Source organism: Borostomias antarcticus (assembly GCF_949987555.1).
Source record: "Borostomias antarcticus genome assembly, chromosome: 6".
Taxonomy (NCBI): domain Eukaryota; kingdom Metazoa; phylum Chordata; class Actinopteri; order Stomiiformes; family Stomiidae; genus Borostomias; species Borostomias antarcticus.
Window position 1 is genome coordinate 529,562 of NC_140239.1, and position 8,526 is coordinate 538,087.

Consider the following 8,526-nt stretch of genomic DNA (forward strand, 5'->3'; position numbering starts at 1 on the left):
ATCCCCTCAGCTCCTCCTCCTCCTGCACCCCCCACCATCCCCTCAGCTCCTCCTCCTGCACCCCCCACCATCCCCTCAGCTCCTCCTCCTCCTGCACCCCCCACCATCCCCTCAGCTCCTCCTCCTCCTGAACCCCCCACCATCCCCTCAGCTCCTCCTCCTCCGCCTGCACCCCCCACCATCCCCTCAGCTCCTCCTCCTCCTGCACCCCCCACCATCCCCTCAGCTCCTCCTCCTCCTCCTGCACCCCCCACCATCCCCTCAGCTCCTCCTCCTCCTCCTGCACCCCCCACCATCCCCTCAGCTCCTCCTCCTCCTCCTGCACCCCCCACCATCCCCTCAGCTCCTCCTCCTCCTGCACCCCCACCATCCCCTCAGCTCCTCCTCCTCCTGAACCCCCCACCATCCCCTCAGCTCCTCCTCCTCCTGAACCCCCCACCATCCCCTCAGCTCCTCCTCCTCCGCCTGCACCCCCCACCATCCCCTCAGCTCCTCCTCCTCCTGCACCCCCCACCATCCCCTCAGCTCCTCCTCCTCCTCCTGCACCCCCACCATCCCCTCAGCTCCTCCTCCTCCTGCACCCCCCACCATCCCCTCAGCTCCTCCTCCTCCTGCACCCCCCACCATCCCCTCAGCTCCTCCTCCTCCTCCTCCTGCACCCCCCACCATCCCCTCAGCTCCTCCTCCTCCTGCACCCCCCACCATCCCCTCAGCTCCTCCTCCTCCTGCACCCCCCACCATCCCCTCAGCTCCTCCTCCTCCTCCTCCTGCACCCCCCACCATCCCCTCAGCTCCTCCTCCTCCTGCACCCCCCACCATCCCCTCAGCTCCTCCTCCTCCTGCACCCCCCACCATCCCCTCAGCTCCTCCTCCTCCTCCTCCTGCACCCCCCACCATCCCCTCAGCTCCTCCTCCTCCTCCCGCACCCCCACCATCCCCTCAGCTCCTCCTCCTCCTGCACCCCCCACCATCCCCTCAGCTCCTCCTCCTCCTCCTCCTGCACCCCCCACCATCCCCTCAGCTCCTCCTCCTCCTCCTGCACCCCCCACCATCCCCTCAGCTCCTCCTCCTCCTCCTGCACCCCCACCATCCCCTCAGCTCCTCCTCCTCCTCCTGCACCCCCCACCATCCCCTCAGCTCCTCCTCCTCCTCCTGCACCCCCCACCATCCCCTCAGCTCCTCCTCCTCCTCCTGCACCCCCCACCATCCCCTCAGCTCCTCCTCCTCCTGCACCCCCCACCATCCCCTCAGCTCCTCCTCCTCCTGCACCCCCCACCATCCCCTCAGCTCCTCCTCCTCCTCCTCCTGCACCCCCCACCATCCCCTCAGCTCCTCCTCCTCCTGCACCCCCCCCATCCCCTCAGCTCGCCAGCTCCTCCTCCTCCTGCACCCCCCACCATCCCCTCAGCTCCTCCTCCTCCTGCACCCCCACCATCCCCTCAGCTCCTCCTCCTGCACCCCCCACCATCCCCTCAGCTCCTCCTCCTCCTGCACCATCCCCTCAGCTCCTCCTCCTCCTCCTGCACCCCCACCATCCCCTCAGCTCCTCCTCCTGCACCCCCCACCATCCCCTCAGCTCCTCCTCCTGCACCCCCCACCATCCCCTCAGCTCCTCCTCCTCCTGCACCCCCCACCATCCCCTCAGCTCCTCCTCCTCCCCCCCCCCCCCTCTCGGCAGCGTCGTGGTGTTTGAACTAATCGTGGGGTGGGGAGGTGATCTGGGTGGTAATTCATCAAGGGTTTCCTGAGGGTCAGAGCCTCCGTCTGGATGTTTAATAAGCGGGAGTGCTGCTGTCCTCCTGGGCCGTCCCCCCCGTCACCCTCCGTCAGAGGGGACATTGAGAGCCGCCCCCCCCCCCCGTCAACCTCCGTCAGAGGGGACATTGAGAGCCGTCCCCCCCCCCGTCCACCTCCGTCAGAGGGGACATTGAGAGCCGTCCCCCCCCCCCGTCCACCTCCGTCAGAGGGGACATTGAGAGCCGTCCCCCCCCCCGTCCACCTCCGTCAGAGGGGACATTGAGAGCCGTCCCCCCCCCCGTCCCCCTCCGTCAGAGGGGACATTGAGAGCCGTCCCCCCCCCCGTCCCCCTCCGTCAGAGGGGACATTGAGAGCCGCCCCCCCGTCCACCTCCGTCAGAGGGGACATTGAGAGCCGTCCCCCCCCCGTCCACCTCCGTCAGAGGGGACATTGAGAGCCGTCCCCCCCCCGTCCACCTCCGTCAGAGGGGACATTGAGAGCCGTCCCCCCCCCGTCCACCTCCGTCAGAGGGGACATTGAGAGCCGTCCCCCCCCCATCCACCTCCGTCAGAGGGGACATTGAGAGCCGTCCCCCCCCCCCGTCCACCTCCGTCAGAGGGGACATTGAGAGTGTAATCAGCCTGATCTCAGTCAGCGTCTGAGAGGAGGGAAAACTCACAACACAATACACACAATACACACTCACAACACACACTCTGAATGATGTCCTGTCGGCTAACAACCACTAAATCACTGTCTTTTGTTGCAGCTTTTTGTGCTACATTACAGTTTTGTAGTGGTATTACGGCATAGTATTTACCCATTTCAATTGTGTTTTTCAATAGCAACATGTGCAATATGAATATACCATGATGTATTTTACACTGTAATGTACATATAATGATCGAATTCTCGGAGGTGTAACAATCTAGATGGTTTGTAAAGCACCTGCATGTGACACCATGACTGTAACTTCAGTTTAGTTGATGAAATGAGGATATTATTCCTGGACAGGAAATTATTCAGAAAATGCCTTTAAATACTGTTTTGGAACTACAGCGTTATTTCAACAGCAACCGTACGCTATGCAACCACACAGTGAGACCCAGTTGCTGGAATACATGGACATTTTCGGAATAATTTCCTGTCCAGGAATCATTTCCTTATTTCATCTTGGGATGCTGTCAATCAATCAATCAATCAATCAATCTATCAATCAAAGCTGTATTTGTATAGCGCATTTCATACCCAGAGGCAACCCAATGCGCTTTACAGAGAACAAGGGACTGGGCACTAGGGGGCGAGTTCTCTCCAGGGCTGTAGGTGCTCAGGTGGGGTATCTCCAGGGCTGTCAAGCACTCAGGTGGGGTATCTCCAGGGCTGTCAAGCACTCAGGTGAGGTATCTCCAGGGCTGTCAAGCACTCAGGTGAGGTATCTCCAGGGCTGTCAAGCACTCAGGTGGGGTATCTCCAGGGCTGTCAAGCACTCAGGTGAGGTATCTCCAGGGCTGTCAAGCACTCAGGTGAGGTATCTCCAGGGCTGTCAAGCACTCAGGTGGGGTATCTCCAGGGCTGTCAAGCACTCAGGTGGGGTATCTCCAGGGCTGTCAAGCACTCAGGTGGGGTATCTCCAGGGCTGTAGGTGCTCAGGTGAGGTATCTCCAGGGCTGTCAAGCACTCAGGTGGGGTATCTCCAGGGCTGTCAAGCACTCAGGTGGGGTATCTCCGGGGCTGTAGGTGCTCAGGTGGGGTATCTCCAGGGCTGTAGGTTCTCAGGTGGGGTATCTCCAGGGCTGTAGGTGCTCAGGTGGGGTATCTCCAGGGCTGTAGGTGCTCAGGTGGGGTATCTCCGGGGCTGTAGGTGCTCAGGTGGGGTATCTCCAGGGCTGTAGGTGCTCAGGTGGGGTATCTCCAGGGCTGTAGGTTCTCAGGTGGGGTATCTCCGGGGCTGTAGGTGCTCAGGTGGGGTATCTCCAGGGCTGTAGGTTCTCAGGTGGGGTATCTCCGGGGCTGTAGTTGCTCAGGTGGGGTATCTCCAGGGCTGTCGGTACTCAGGTGAGGTATCTCCAGGGCTGTAGGTTCTTCTCAGGTGGGGTATCTCCAGGGCTGTCAAGATCTCAGGTGGGGTATCTCCAGGGCTGTCGGTTCTTCTCAGGTGGGGTATCTCCAGGGCTGTCGGTTCTTCTCAGGTGGGGTATCTCCAGGGCTGTAGGTTCTTCTCAGGTGGGGTATCTCCAGGGCTGTCAAGATCTCAGGTGGGGTATCTCCAGGGCTGTAGGTTCTTCTCAGGTGGGGTATCTCCAGGGCTGTAGGTTCTCAGGTGGGGTATCTCCAGGGCTGTAGGTTCTCAGGTGGGGTATCTCCAGGGCTGTAGGTGCTCAGGTGGGGTATCTCCAGGGCTGTAGGTACTCAGGTGGGGTATCTCTGGGGCTGAAGTTGCTCAGGTGGGGTATCTCCAGGGCTGTAGGTACTCAGGTGGGGTATCTCCAGGGCTGTAGGTTCTCAGGTGGGGTATCTCCAGGGCTGTAGGTTCTCAGGTGGGGTATCTCCAGGGCTGTAGGTGCTCAGGTGGGGTATCTCCAGGGCTGTAGGTACTCAGGTGGGGTATCTCCAGGGCTGTAGGTGCTCAGGTGGGGTATCTCCAGGGCTGTAGGTTCTCAGGTGAGGTATCTCCAGGGCTGTAGGTTCTCAGGTGAGGTATCTCCAGGGCTGTAGGTGCTCAGGTGGGGTATCTCCAGGGCTGTAGGTGCTCAGGTGAGGTATCTCCAGGGCTGTAGGTTCTCAGGTGGGGTATCTCTGGGGCTGAAGTTGCTCAGGTGGGGTATCTCCAGGGCTGTAGGTTCTCAGGTGGGGTATCTCCGGGGCTGTAGGTTCTCAGGTGGGGTATCTCCGGGGTCTTCCTGTGTGGAGTTCACATGTTCTCCCCATCTTCAGGGTTTCCTCCACAAAGAACCCCAAGATAAAACCATGCAGGAGAACAGAGCGCTCTCCAGAGATGGACGGAGCGCTGTGATTGGTCAGCTGAAAGCTGCCCACTGTCCTTGGCTGCCCAGGACGTACAGTAAAGACGGGTCATTGGCCCAGAACCCATTTCACCAGCGACAGCCTCATATGTGAGCGTGTGTTTGTGTGTGTGTGTGTGTGTGTGTGTATCTGTGTTGCCCCCTCATCACTGTGTGCTGTGTCTAATTTATATGACAACAAAAGTGTTTTTTTGGTAGTATAATTATTACTTTCTCCACCACTTGTTAAAAATTGCTGTGTTTACAAGTTACTAGTTTCCAGCATGATGAATCTGTGGTCCAGCGTGTGTCAGATCTCTACATACTGTAGACAAGAACACCGCCACCACGTTTGCATTGATGCAGGTGTGCTGCGTGGGAGTGACCCCTGACCCCTGACCCTAACCCCGGGGGTGACAGGACTGGACGGGTCTTGACAAGACCACAGCATTCCACCAGGCCAATCAGAGGGAGAGAAGGAGAAGCCTCCATCTTGGTCAGATCAAACCAGCCCTAGGTTTGTAGGGAAGGGTCCATAGGCCCTCAGCAGGGCTGTGTGTTGGGGGTCTTTAGGCCCTCAGCAGGGCTGTGTGTTGGGGGTCCTAGGCCCTCAGCAGGGCTGTGTGTTGGGGGTCTTTAGGCCCTCAGCAGGGCTGTGTTGGGGGTCTTTAGGCCCTCAGCAGGGCTGTGTGTTGGGGGTCTTTAGGCCCTCAGCAGGGATGTGTGTTGGGGGTCTTTAGGCCCTCAGCAGGGCTGTGTTGGGGGTCTGTAGGCCCTCAGCAGGGCTGTGTTGGGGGTCTTTAGGCCCTCAGCAGGGCTGTGTGTTGGGGGTCTTTAGGCCCTCAGCAGGGATGTGTGTTGGGGGTCTTTAGGCCCTCAGCAGGGCTGTGTTGGGGGTCTGTAGGCCCTCAGCAGGGCTGTGTGTTGGGGGTCTGTAGGCCCTCAGCAGGGCTGTGTGTTGGGGGTCTTTAGGCCCTCAGCAGGGCTGTGTTGGGGGTCTTTAGGCCCTCAGCAGGGCTGTGTTGGGGGTCTTTAGGCCCTCAGCAGGGCTGTGTGGGGGTCTTTAGGTCCTCAGCAGGGCTGTGTGTTGGGGGTCCTAGGCCCTCAGCAGGGCTGTGTGTTGGGGGTCTTTAGGTCCTCAGCAGGGCTGTGTGTTGGGGGTCCTAGGCCCTCAGCAGGGCTGTGTGTTGGGGGTCTTTAGGCCCTCAGCAGGGCTGTGTGTTGGGGGGTCTTTAGGCCCTCAGCAGGGCTGTGTGTTGGGGGGTCTTTAGGCCCTCAGCAGGGCTGTGTGTTGGGGGGTCTTTAGGCCCTCAGCAGGGCTGTGTTGGGGGTCTTTAGGTCCTCAGCAGGGCTGTGTTGGGGGTCTTTAGGCCCTCAGCAGGGCTGTGTGGGGGTCTTTAGGTCCTCAGCAGGGCTGTGTGTTGGGGGTCTGTAGGCCCTCAGCAGGGCTGTGTGTTGGGGGTCTGTAGGCCCTCAGCAGGGCTGTGTGTTGGGGGTCTGTAGGCCCTCAGCAGGGCTGTGTGTTGGGGGTCTGTAGGCCCTCAGCAGGGCTGTGTGTTGGGGGTCCTAGGCCCTCAGCAGGGCTGTGTTGGGGGTCCTAGGCCCTCAGCAGGGCTGTGTGTTGGGGGTCTTTAGGCCCTCAGCAGGGCTGTGTGGGGGTCTTTAGGTCCTCAGCAGGGCTGTGTGTTGGGGGGTCTTTAGGCTCTCAGCAGGGCTGTGTGTTGGGGGGTCTTTAGGCCCTCAGCAGGGCTGTGTTGGGGGTCCTAGGCCCTCAGCAGGGCTGTGTTGGGGGGTCTTTAGGCCCTCAGCAGGGCTGTGTGGGGGTCTTTAGGTCCTCAGCAGGGCTGTGTTGGGGGTCCTAGGCCCTCAGCAGGGCTGTGTGTTGGGGGTCTGTAGGCCCTCAGTAGGGCTGTGTGTTGGGGGTCTGTAGGCCCTCAGCAGGGCTGTGTGTTGGGGGTCTTTAGGCCCTCAGCAGGGCTGTGTGTTGGGGGTCTTTAGGCCCTCAGCAGGGCTGTGTGTTGGGGGTCTTTAGGCCCTCAGCAGGGCTGTGTGTTGGGGGTCTTTAGGCCCTCAGCAGGGCTGTGTGTTGGGGGTCTGTAGGCCCTCAGCAGGGCTGTGTGTTGGGGGTCTGTAGGCCCTCAGCAGGGCTGTGTGTTGGGGGTCTTTAGGCCCTCAGCAGGGCTGTGTTGGGGGTTTCTTGGTGACAGAGCGGTCGTCCTCCTGGCTGTAAATGGTGCTGATAGAGCCGTGGGTCCGGTCGTGTCTCAGACAGAGCGTTTGTGTTGAGGTCACAGACAGAGGGGTTGGGTTGAGGGTTTCAGAGGGGTTGGGTTGAGGTCACAGACAGAGGGGCTGGGTTGAGGTCACAGACAGAGGGGTTGGGTTGAGGGTTTCAGAGGGGTTGGGGTCACAGAGGGGTTGGGTTGAGGTCACAGAGAGCGGCTGGGTTGAGGTCACAGAGGGGTTGGGTTGAGGTCACAGAGGGGTTGGGTTGAGGTCACAGAGCGGCTGGGTTGAGGTCACAGAGGGGTTGGGTTGAGGGTTTCAGAGGGGTTGGGTTGAGGTCACAGACAGAGCGGCTGGGTTGAGGTCACAGAGGGGTTGGGTTGAGGGTCTCAGCCTATGAACGAGCTGATCCAGAACCATGACTCGGCAGGCTCCAGGCCACGGGGACATTAAGAGAGCACACAGCATTAATAACACACACCCTCCCTCTGCTCAGGACAGATGGCCTCAATTACATGAGCTCTCCGTTAGATTCAACAGAGCGCCAGTCAGAACACCAGACCCGTTATTGCATTAACAAACACAAAACAGCTACCTGCTTTCTGTGAGGAGAATTATGAAACACGCACGAGCCCAGGAGTCCAGCGTCACCCGCAGGGCCCAGGAGTCCAGCGTCACCCGCAGGGCCCAGGCCGGGGGGACCGTGGGTGGATTTGGCTCCAGGGATCAGCCGTCACCCGCAGGGCCCAGGCCGGGGGGCCCAGGCCGGGGGGACCGTGGGTGGATTTGGCTCCAGGGATTATCAGGGGCATCAAATGACTCAGCACCCCCAGAGAGACCCAGACCCAGAGAGACCCAGACCCAGAGAGACCCAGACCCAGAGAGACCCAGACCCAGAGAGACCCAGACCCAGAGAGACCTACACCCTCCAACTACAGGACGCTTTAAAAGTAGACAACAAGCTGTCTAGTTAAGGTGAACGACCTCGTTTGCAAAATGTCTCTGAATCGCACCCATAGCAGTTCTGGACCGGCTGAACACAGAGCAGTTGTGCCCAACATTACGTCAACGCCCCCTTTTTTCATGTCCCCTTAATTATTTAATGGTTTTAAGTGCAATGGGAGTTCTGGAGAAGGTTGTCCTGTATGTCAATGAATAGGTATATCCGCAGACCAAGTGGCCCATTTAAAAGTGACGTGAATGAGAGGTTCTGACTGGCCCAGGGTCTGTTGTTAGGTGAGTCATTTGCAAGCCGGTCTAATGAGCCATGAGAAACACCGCCTTCTTGGCTAATTTCCCCTCTCCATTAGTTTGCTGTCCATTCAGTGCAACAAAGTCGTAGCAAGTTGTTTCAGTCATTTCTGTTTCAATCAGCAAGTTGTACTCGACCTGTGAGGAGGATAGTGCAGGTGAAGAGGATAGTGCAGGTGAAGAGGATAGTGCAGGTCTAGTTACAGTAGGAGCCATTCAGTAGCAGAATCACTATCCTGTATACTGTTCAGCGTTTGCTTGATCACTTGCTAGAATGTTAGATGGTTGAACTTTGCACTTGCACTTTTAG